Source organism: Dendropsophus ebraccatus, chromosome 2, assembly GCF_027789765.1.
Source record: "Dendropsophus ebraccatus isolate aDenEbr1 chromosome 2, aDenEbr1.pat, whole genome shotgun sequence".
Classification (NCBI taxonomy): domain Eukaryota; kingdom Metazoa; phylum Chordata; class Amphibia; order Anura; family Hylidae; genus Dendropsophus; species Dendropsophus ebraccatus.
In genome coordinates, this window is record NC_091455.1 from 126391894 (window position 1) to 126403903 (window position 12010).

A 12010-nucleotide genomic window follows, 5' to 3' on the forward strand; every position below is an offset into this window, starting at 1 on the left:
ATTTGTCACCTGCATGCAGGGATAAATCTACACCAGCTCTAAGCTGATGTACATTTTAGTGAAGGTGTATGGTAGTGCCAATGTACAGGGATTTATGTAGGTGCATGCACCTCTACATAAATCTAGTGTGCCTATGCACTGTTGTGCAGCAATGCCACCATTGAACTCCAGCCACTAGCCTTGCAGTGGTTCTACAAAGGTTTTATCTCTGGTTAAATAGGTCTAGAAGCGCCATAAAAATCCTGTCCTCTGGGGCAGCGAGGCTGGAGCTCAAGAAGGACAGGAGCATGATTGGAGAAAACTAGGTGAAGAGGTGGAGGTGAAGAGTCCAACAATAGGTTCTTTGCTGCTTAGGCTGGGTAGGTGAATATTGATACAGTCATCTGTATGAAATATCCTCAAAATGGCTTGATATTGCAACTGAAAAGAATGTTTGTTTTTGCAGAGCACAGTGCTGAAGTGCTACAGTGTTGAAGGACTTTCAGCATTGCATAACTTTTGCGGGAAAAAGTTTCATGCCTTTTAGTTCTAGCGGATGTACAAGGCACCAATAGGCGCATATGATTTCCTCCTTATCATTATTGTCCAAGAAAGATACACTGTCTTGAATGAATGGTGTTAAGATCAGCGTTGTTTTAAAATTTTGGGATTGGGCCAACTCTGCAGTATTGCTAAAGACTCAGGGCTTTTGGAATATGTCACTTGCAGAGAGACTGAAGATCAGATTGCCTCATCATCTCAGGAAAGCCTACAATGTGGATATTGTTTCTTCTGGAGCAATTCTCCAGATCATCAATTTTCCCCCCATATGGCCTAAGTCCTTTTCAGATTGGTGCAATTTACACCTCAGGTTGTCGTTTTCATAATCCAATTTAGCTACCCGCTGCTCTGCTTCCTCCAGTCTGGCAGTGTGAGAGATAATGTAAGTTCTTAGTTGAGCAAGGGAGGATTGTAACACTGAATCCAAGAGCTTCTGTATGGTAATAAATAGGTTGGCACTATCTGTGATGCATATCCAGGGTCGGTATATGTCTTTCATATTAGTGGGTTCAACAAGTAGTAAAGGAAGCCTGCAGTATGTAGTTTCTGTACTGGGTTCAGTTATGGGGTGCTTAACCGAAGCAGCAAGACACAATAATATAATTCTAATTAATTGTTTAGTAGCTGATGCTGCCACGGCCCAATACTCTTGTGAAGGGAGTGCAGATGTAAGGGGAACGGTTTTACTGCTGCTGATTCTCTTTATGTCCCTGTATCAGGTCAGGGTCCACGTGCCGTGGGGTGTCATGTAATGTGCGGGGAGAAGGTCTTTATGGCTCCCACAAAGCATTATTGATCCATGAGAGGGTTCTCCGGGGAGGCCTGTCAGCCACTTTCAAAGGACTCAGTGCCAACCAGTGCCAACCAGTGTGCTGCAGGAGGTCCTCACTGCTACTGCCCTCATGCCTGCTCCAGAAACAGAATATGTTAATGTACTATATTTTAATATTAAATAAAGTTTTTGCATTTTATAATGTACCTACTATACTATAATATTCTGGCTATAGTAACTGACCTAAAGCTTATCCCTGCACCACATAGCTTAGCTTTTCCATTCACAGTTAAGAAAGAAAGGTGTGATTTATAACACTTTCCCTGATCAGTCAGAGTATCTGAGCTATTTTTATATCTTACCATTCAGCACTATTTTTTTTAGTGGTAACATCTGTCTGGAGAGAAAAAAAAAAAAAAACATATGAGACAACAAGGCTTCTTTACTGTAAGAATAGTAAAGCTTTTAAATAGTAAGAAGAGCTGCAACAGGTGTGGGCATGGTGCAGGATAGAAGCAAGGTAGCATACCTGTACTACCCGGTGGTCATACCTTGTGTTTGGGGAGAATAGTCTAATGAAGACAATAGAAAAAGGTAGTACAATAGTTACATAGTTACATTATTTGTCTATAAATGCAGTGAACTGCTCACTGTCCTCTCTTGCTGCACCTGTGCACAGATGTCCCACTTGGTGAGAGCATAGGCTTTCTGTGTGCCTGTGGATTATGGTTTGTTTGAACTCGAAAAAAAGTTTGTTGACCTAGACTTTTACCTGAACTTTCACACAGACCCAAGACCCATTGAAGTTAATTGGGACTGGAACTTTGGGTCAGAAAAATGGCTGCAAATGGATGTAGAAATGGGTAGAAGGCTGCAAATGCAACCGAAATGTGGGATAACAGGACTAACTAATTAAAATTAAATTAAAATTTTAGGCTATGTTCACACAATGTACTTTTTATGAATATCTTGCATTGAAGTCGATGAAACATTGGCCGTTATTCACACAATGTATTGAACAACGGTCATCATTTGATACAGCTGTTGAGATAATTGACATGTCAATAAATGACATGTCAATTATTTCCGGCTGTTGTGCATTGATTTCATTGCAACAATCGCCGTTGTTTGACACTCAATACAACGTTTGTTGTTTTTGAGTGCCAAACAATTGTGTTGTGTAAACATATTGATTTAACTGAATTTAATGTTGAAATCAATTTAGAATTTGATGTTTGGTGGGACTTGGGGGCCAAGTGGTGATCCTCCTACCTCTACCTACTCTACCTTCTGATTGGTGCTCAGACTCTGGACATAACTTTAAGTGGGCCCAATTCTTTTCCATTAGCCCAGCTGTACTATTTTTCTGTGCCATATACTTTTTATTTTTAATACACATGACAAGAATATGTAAGCATCCCCCAATTGTTTTTCCTTAACAGAGCTGTGTTACTGTCATGCAGCACAGACTGTTTTTTTTAGCAATAAACTTGGAAAAACTATGTTACTGGCCTCCAACTATTAACAATAAGTATATTTGTGGCTCAATTTAACCCCTTCACATCAGTAATACGTATATATATGTTCCTAGTGCACATACCCTGTGCAGTAGGTATGAACATATACGTTCCTGAGTTTAGGGGCTTACTGATGTGTCCGGGACCGCTGCAGTGAGAGCAGTGACGCTTTCAATAATTATCCTACTCAATTTACAAGTCTAGATAGTCTAAGATATGGCAAGGTATATACAAAAGCCAGGTATCCATCTGCAGACAGCCACAGACAGCACAGATGACCACACTGTTGTGCATCCAACTTCTTCAGCCACCAGTAATCAAATGCAGAGTGTTCGGGTTCGGACAAATCTAAACAGGCTCGAGCTTTGCTCATCTCTGAAACATACCATTGCAGGGATTAAATTTATTGTCTAAGTTTTTGCCAGCAATACTCCCTGCATTATACAACAATATAAAGATATTTTCATATTACTTTAGAAAGTGTACAACAAATGTAGTACTTCAAGATTATGTCAACCAGCTACACCTTAGTCACTTCTTATGTGTTATACTGTACATTGCAGCTGGTTTGTTTTAATTCTTTGCTTTAGCCAATAATTTTTTTAGTTTTCTATTCAGTTATTTAGTACTTACACCACATTTTTGTGGTTTATGTTGCACGTGTATGTTCATCACATGTATGTTATATAAAAAAAACTTCCTGCAAAAATTTTTTTTTATAATTTTCTAGAAGCAAATATATATGGCCTGGAATCTGATACATATTTAATATGCCATTTACAGTATTAAAAAGAGCAAACATTGACTTGTTACCTGTAGGCTTAACAAAGTCCTTCCTATATAAAGTTTAAAGAGTGTTTTTTGCATAAATAATATATAACTACATCCCTCTAAAGTGCACAGTACTGTAATTTAAGTTTAATGTTTTATAAAACATTTATAGAAATTTAAAAAATTCAGGCCCAAGGAACTAAATTATCCATCATTCATTCAATGATTACAAAAGCATTTCATCATTCAAATTAACAGGCATTTCTGTGAATTTATGGGGCTGAATCAAATATAATTATTATATCTGAAATCTTATTATTGAACTATTGAAGTTTCACTGTGATTGATTTAGTTATAACAACTATCATTTGTATGTTGCAGATTTTTATAGTTATACTTTGTAGCACTAGTAGCATCACTAGTAAAATATAAGAAACCACTTTTTGATCTTATACATGAACATACACCTTCATTACTATAGTACAACAAATACCATGTCTTCTGGATTTTACAACGTTTCAGTAAAAAGCAATTTGTGCCATTTGTTTTATGTATGCAGTTATAGAGTTCTGTGTGATGAAAAGAAACGACTGTCACTTTTATGCACCATATATTGTTATCACCAGCTCTTCATTAAGTTTATTTGGTTTCCTTTTTTTAAATTAGTCCAATAACTCTGTTATATCTAAATAATATTTATAATTTTTGTTAGCTTTTACAAGAGAGATGCATTAACCCCTTAATGACCGAGGGCTATGCCTTAATGCAGGAGGGTCCCGGGCTGAGCTCGCTTCATAGTGGGTGAGGACTGGCTGCTATCTGCAGCCAGGCCCTCAATGGCGGACCGCTGCGATTGTGCGTCCGCCCGCTATTAACCCCTTAAACGCCGCAATCACGCCGCAACCTTGCTGCGACCGCAGCTTTTAAGTGTAAGTGACAGGAGCATCTCCTGTCACTGATCGGGTCCCGATCGCATGGCCTGACTAACGGAGGTCCCTTACCTTCCTCCGTAGAGTCAGGACTTCACTCTGGTATAGCAGTGATCAGTGTATGGAATCCAATGTATTAATGTAAAAGTCCCCTAAGGGGACTTTAAAAGTGTAAAAAAAAAAATCAATAAAAGTTTTAAAAAAATGAAAAATGGAAAAAGTGAAAATCATCCCCTTCCTATTTTATACATGAAACACATAAAAATAATAAAGTTAATTAACATATAATACACTGTAGCATGCGTAATTTCCCAATCTATTAAAATAGATTATTCCCGCATGGTAAATGCTGTGAACAAAAAGCGGTAAAAAATTTGCACATAACATAACATGTTTATAAAATGTTTATAAAAAAATGTATAAAAAGCAATCAATACTGGTCTAGAAAAAAATATTACTAATAAAACTAGAGATCACGGTGCAAAAAATGATGCCCTATACGTCCCCGTAGGTGAAAAAATAAAAATGCTATAAGGCTATGTTCACACGGCGTAAGAGATTGGCCGTTCCGTGATCATCCGGTGATCTTTCTAGCCGCAATGTTCTGATGCGGGCACATCAGTGCGCGCCCGCATTAAAACTCCTCACAGCACACAATGAAGCAAGCGGCCGGAGCCACTTGCTTCATTGTGTGAACTGAAAGGGTTTCCTACGGCCGCAGAAAACTGACATGTCAGTTTTTTGCGGCCCGCATGGGATCCCGGCTGGAGCGTATACTATGGGAGGCATTTATTAAGTCCGGCGTTTTTTACGCCGGACGTAAAAATGCCCCCGCAGCTTCGGCGCTACGGAGATTTATGTAGAGGTGGACTGCCTCTACATAAATCCCGTGCGCGCCGTTGCGCACCGCCGAAAACCTACGCCAGCTGAGGACTGGAGTAGGTTTTCGGCGTACATTCTGGCGGAACGGATGATAAATCGCGCGGACTCTGAGTCCGCGCCCTCCGTTCCACCCACTTTCCGCCCCTTTTCCGCCCCCTTTCCGCCCCCTGGCGTACTCGGCGGAAAGTGCCGATTTGCGAATATTTTATTCGCAAATCGGCCATTTGCGTATAAAAAAAATATGCAAATCGGCACTTTCCGACGAAATTCATCCGTTCGCAGGATGATACATGTGGCCCTATGTGTATATGCTCCGGCGGGGATCCCATAGAAGAATAGGCAATGTTCCACACCGTACAAAGTACGGCCATTGTCGCCGGTGGCAACGACGGCCGTACTTTTACACTGTGTGAACATAGCCTAAGAGTTACAATAGGGCCATTTTAAATAAACATTAGAAAACCTAGTAAACATGCATATTGCTGTGTTCAGAGTGACCTAAGGAATAAAGAAAAAAATTCAGTTTTACAGTAAAGTACATTACGTAAACATGGAACATGATATTTTGGGGGGTTCCGTCTGAAATTGAAAGATGCCATTACAAAATACACCTGTTCCTGAAAAAAAGAAGCCCTCACTTGGCCCTGTAGGTGGTAAAATGAAAGAGTTATGGGTCTTATAAGGAGGAAAAAACGAAAACGCTGAAGTGACAATTGACCCAGTCCTTAAGGCCATTTCAGGCCCTGTCCTTAAAGTGTTAAAGAAGTGGCCAGCCGTGTTTTTACATTGTGATGTCACATTTAGTTCTCTGGTCCATATTTTCAATTCCAAAAAAGTATTTTCATTCTGAAAACTTTAGTAATTTTTTTTTGGCATTTTTATTTGATACGCTTTTTCTGATGTTTTTCAGAAGTCTACCCCCCCCCCCCCCCAAAGCAAGTGCTATTATACAAACTGCAAACCATTTGTATGGAATGAAAACAGTCCACAAACATTCCATCACTTTTTTGAGCCAAAAAAGAGGAACCTTGCACTTAATATTATTGCTGTAAAATTTACAGTTAAATGTGGCTCATGCTGCTTAAAAATCTGGTGCATGTTTAGAATGTCCATGGTTCACCTGTTTTAATTGGTTCACTTTTACACTAAAATGGGTGCCAAACTAATACTGTTCATTCCTTGCTCACAAACTCATACTGAAGCTTTCCATTAAAGTACTCGCTTTCCATTAAAATGGTACTCCAGAGGAAAAAATTTTTTTTCAAATCAACTGGTGTTAAAAAGTTATACAGATTTGTAAATTACTTTTTTATTACTTTTAATTGTTCTTTTATCTTAAGTTGTCAATTACTTATGCGATTATAGAAATCTGTATAACTTTCTGATACTTGTTGATTTAGGCTATGTTCACACAACGTAAAACAACGACCGTAGTTCTTGCCGCAGAACTAATGCCATAGTTTTGCGGTGTGGAACAATGCCTTATTTGCAATGGGATCCTGGCCGGAGCGTACACACATCATACACGCTCCGGCCGGGATCCGCTGAGGCGCCGGAAAAAACTGACCTGTCAGTGCACACAGTGAAGCGAGTGGCTCCGGCCCCTTGCTTCACTGTGGGCTATGGGAAGCCCTGATGCGGCCGCCGCATCAGAGTTCCGCGTCTGGACGGATCATCCGGCCGGTACTTAAGTACCGATGATCCGGGCACAGACCGGCCGTTCCGTGACCTGGCCGGGGTCATGGAATGCCCGGTCTGATACGCCATATTAACATAGCCTTAAAAACAATTTTTCTCTGAAATACTCTTTAAAGCTAAGTTCTGTTTTTTGGCATAAATTTCAGCAGATTTTTGACACAGTTTGTTTTATCACTTCCAATGTGTTCATGAAATCCACAAAAATGTAAACGCCTAAAAATATGTAGTCAATAAGTAAGGATGTATATAAAACACTAAATACATAAATGTAAAGAGAGTAATGCAACTGTATACAGTGGTGCCTTGGATTACAAGCATAATTAGTTCCAGGACCGCACTTGTAATCAAAATAATTCTATTTTCCTATAAGAAATCACTAAATTGCAGATGATTGGTTCCACAGCTCAAAAATATGGATTTTTTTACTCTGAATAACTCTGAAAAAAAAAAAAAAAAAACATTTAGAAACAGCTGAATATGTGATATTATAAGTTACTGTATAGTATAGCAATCTGCAGATCCCCATAATGCAGTAGCATAGTACAACAGGCTAGAATAGAGAAACAAGGCTGCTGTCAGAGGTCTGTGGGGTCACATGACAGCAATGGGGAAGGGGTGTGTTCAGCATGGACTAATCAGGAAGTAAAAATCACAGAACTGTGCAGGAGGACAGTGACAGAGACTTTTCTATACTACAGTGTGAATGGCTGAGTGTGAGTGCAGGCACATTATAGAAGGAATGGAGAGGATGGGAAACAGAGACTGACAGAGAGCTGACAGAGACTGCAGGGAGTATGAGGGAATGAGCAAGGCACTTGTGGGCATATAGAGGGTTTACAGCTATGGAGAGATTACCTCTACCCTCCTGTCCCCTGATGCAAGCCCCAGCCTAAAGTGGATCTGCTATGATTTAAAAAGTGATGAAGACTTCCTTGGTCAGAGTACAGTGCTGTAGACCCCGCTATGCAGACCATGCCCTTCCCCCACTCTCCCTTTCACCCAGTACAGGAAGCTCTTAAACCAAAGCAATGCTCTTAAACCAATTTACAATTTTACAATTATTACAATTTAAAAAAACTGAGATATTTTTGAAAAGCGCTCTTAATCCAAGTTACTCTTTAACCAAGGTACCAATGTGTATCCATGGGAGCTAGAAAAAAGTTATTGTTTATTCAAGCCAATAAGTACATGTTATGGTGATACAGGGTAAAACTGGATCAAAACAGAGTATGGCCATGTTCACACAACGTATATTTTCGTAAAAGTACGTCCGTTGTTGCCGACAACAACGGCCGTGATTAATACAACAATATACGTTACCTTGCCATCTATGGAATCTTGTCTGGAGCATATACCCATAGTATACGCTCCGATCGGGATCTCTAGCGGTGACGCAAAAAACTGACATGCTTTTCAATGAATAGCAGCCGCAGAAAACCCTGTCAGTGTACACAGTGGAGCAAGAGGCAGTGGGGAGTTCATCAGAACTCAGCGGCACTAAAGATCATCTGGCCGGTACTGCAGTACTGGCAGGGATGATCTTTAATAAGACCAGCCGTTCAGTGACCCGGCCTGGTCACTAAACGGCCGGTCTAATATAGCATCTGAACATAGCCTATATGCTATCAAAAAGAAGGAGATTTTTTTAAGTTTAAAAGTTAAATAATATAGTAAACATTTACTAGGTTCCATTGCTACATTAAATTTAATCCAAGCCCAATGTCGTGTGGTGATGCCATACTGAGATACTGTATGTAAGAGTATATTATGAAGGATTAACTGGAAGTTAGAACCAAGATTTCATATTTAAAAATAACTTTTAGGCTAGAAATAATTCTTACGATTTGTCAGAGTAGGCTGATGTATGAGTTATAAATCTATGTAGACAGTTTAATCAGTATGGATGTTAAAAAGCAATCAAATCATTTAAAAGAATTCTAATTATAAGATGGCATGTATCATTCATTCAATCTACTCAAAAAAGGTTTGAAATAAAAAATGTAAATGCTCAAATGCTTTAAATGCAATGAATATTTAAGAACTCAATTCTACCTTGTCCTAAGGATTAACCTGAAAAAGGAATTTTGCAAGCAACATTAAGTTATGAATATCATATACAGTGGCACCTCCATACTCAATCACAATCTGTTCTGGAAGTCTGGTTGAGTACTGAGCACTTTGAATACTGTGAATTATTTCTTATAAAAAATAATGTAAATTTGTTTAACGTGGTTGTGCCATGGCCCAGGTTGTTGGGACTGGTATTGAACCTGCAGGGGTGCTCAGGTGTTTTGGGGGCTACTTGTCATGGTGGCCAGGAATGGAAACACCCACCCTCGGACACATGGTAACCGGACCTTGGTTAAGACTTATGTGAGGTGCGTAGTGTAAGTGCAGGTGTGGCAATAGAAATGACATAGAGTCCCACTTTAACCTCTTAAGGACGAAGCCCAAAATGGCCTTACGGACAGAGCCAAATTTCAGGAATATGACATGTCACTTTATCCATTAATAACTTGGGGGTGCTTTTACCTATCTGGCTATCAGCAGAGGGGAGAGGCAGGGGACACTATATCACCACCAATCCAGGGGAGAGGGTGGCAGGTAAAAGGAAAGGGTGGCAGGAGAGGGGAGAGGGTGGCAGGACAGAGGGTTGCAGGAAAGGGTGGCAGGAGAGGGCAGAGAGTGGCAAGAGGAGAGTGTAGCAGGACGGAGGGTGGCAGGACAAAGGGTGGCAAGAGGGAAGCAGGAGGGAGGAGAGGGTGGCAGGGGAGAGGCTGACAGGAAAGAGGAGAACATGACAGTGGAGACAGTGGCAGGACGGAGTGTGGCAGGACAAAGGGTGGCAAGATAGGGAAGCAGTAGAGAGGAGAGGGTGGCAAGAGAGGGGAGAGGCTGGCAGGGGAGGGGAAAGGGTGAAAGGAAAGAGGAGAGGTTGGCAGGAGAGGGAAAAGGGAAAGAGGAGAGGGTGGCAGCGGAGAGAGGAGAGAGTGGCAAGAGGAGAGTGTGGCAGGATGGAGGGTGACAGGACAAAGGGTGGCAAGAGAGGGAAGCAGGAGAGAGGAGAGGGTGGCAAGAGAGGGTCACTGGAAAGAGGAAAGAGTGGCAGGAGAGGGTAAGAGGAGAGGGTGGCAGCAGAGAGGGGAGAGGGCGGAAATAGGAGAGTGTGGCAGCAGGGAGGGTGGCAACAGGGAGAGGGTGGCAGCAGGGAGATGGTGGCAGAGGGAGGGTGGCAGGGGAGGGTGGCAGAGAGAGGGTGGCAGAGAGAGTTTGGCAGGGAGAGGGTGGAAGAGGGAGTTTGGAAGAGAGAGGGTGGCAGAGAGAGGATGGCAGAGGGAGCGTGGGAGAGGCTGGCAGGGAGAAGGTGGCAGGGAGAAGGTGGCAGGGAGAGGGTGGCAGGCAGCGTAATGAAGGAGGCAGCAGAGGAGGCCGGCATCGCGGAGGGGCAGGGGGAATGGAGGCAGCAGCGGTGGAATAGAGACAGAGGTGGGGCAGCAGGGGGACCCACAGCAGCGGCAGGTGAAAGACACGCTCCTTCTCTGCTCGATGATTCTCGACGAGCAAAGAAGGAGATTCGCCTGTGATTGGCCGGCCTTTGGCTACCAGCCAATCACTGGCAATCAGGGACACAGTGTCATGGGCATGTGACCCCCAGGCACCGCGGTGATTGTCGTGGACTGCACTCAATTCCAATATACCCGCCCCGAATACCGGAATATTGCTGTGATTGGCCGATCAATCACAGTGATCACCATCACGGGGGGAGGGGGGAGGGGGCGTGAGGATGTAGTAAACAGCAGCCATCTTCCTGCGATCAAGACTCGGCGGCCTGCGGCGACCCCTTAAAGGACCCACGTACAGGTACAGCATGGGTCCTTAAGAGGTTAAACAGTGATCAACTTTACTTAGAAGAGGTATCTTTAGTGCAAGAGTAGTAACAAAAAGTGCCTAAGTACTTTGTGCAAAACTCAATAAACAGCAAATAGAAACTGACAGAAGATGAGTTGGTAGAAGAAGAAAACAGTGCAGGGTGTCAAGGACCGGAGGGCCCCTTGCCTAATTTAGTAAGTAGTCTGTAGAGATGTGGTGAGGTGTCTCTGTAGTGTTCTGTAGTAATCCTCATACTCATCGTACTCACATATAAATAAGATCTCTGCATATATGACCTCCTTGTGCCCCTTAGAAAGCCTTAGACTCTGTGTGATGAGAGGAGGAGGTAGAGCAGCCCATGGATGATGGTGAGATAATCTGCATATCCCTGTATGATGAGGAGAGGAAGAATACATGGATGATGGTGAGATAATCTATAAAAATTAACTAGTTACATGGCCCCCTAACATGACTAGCCCCTCTCTAATCTGTCCTCTACACTGCCCTTGCATGCAGTGTGCATCAGTAGCAATAGTAGATGTTCTGGGATGATGTACAGGAGTGCTGTGCCATCCATCGGGTGTTTGTGAAAGGAAAATGGGGCAGGAAATTGCCCCTCAGAAATCACAAGACTCGCAACAGGTCCAGTGATCATGGTCTCCAGCCTCACCAGTCAGTTCAAATGAAAACATTCTGTGACTGGACAATGACTGTTTTTTTAACTGAAATAGCTTTATGAACAACTAATTGTTTTAAATTTGATTTAAATTTATTTCACACTATGGCTTTGACAATGAGGCAGAGGTGTAGCTAGGCTCTCCTGCACCTGGGGCAAAGATTCAATTTGCCCCCCCCCCCCCCCTTGTGTGCGCAGTAAGCACAGGGGGGCCCATGTTGTCCCTTGACTACTGGTATGTAATATATAATATATATATATATTTTTTTTTTTATGAAGTTTAGATAAGCGATTGTTCAGATGAGCGATTCGCTCATCTCTACTGGCAGCACTAGTGTGGTGTTCACAATATGGG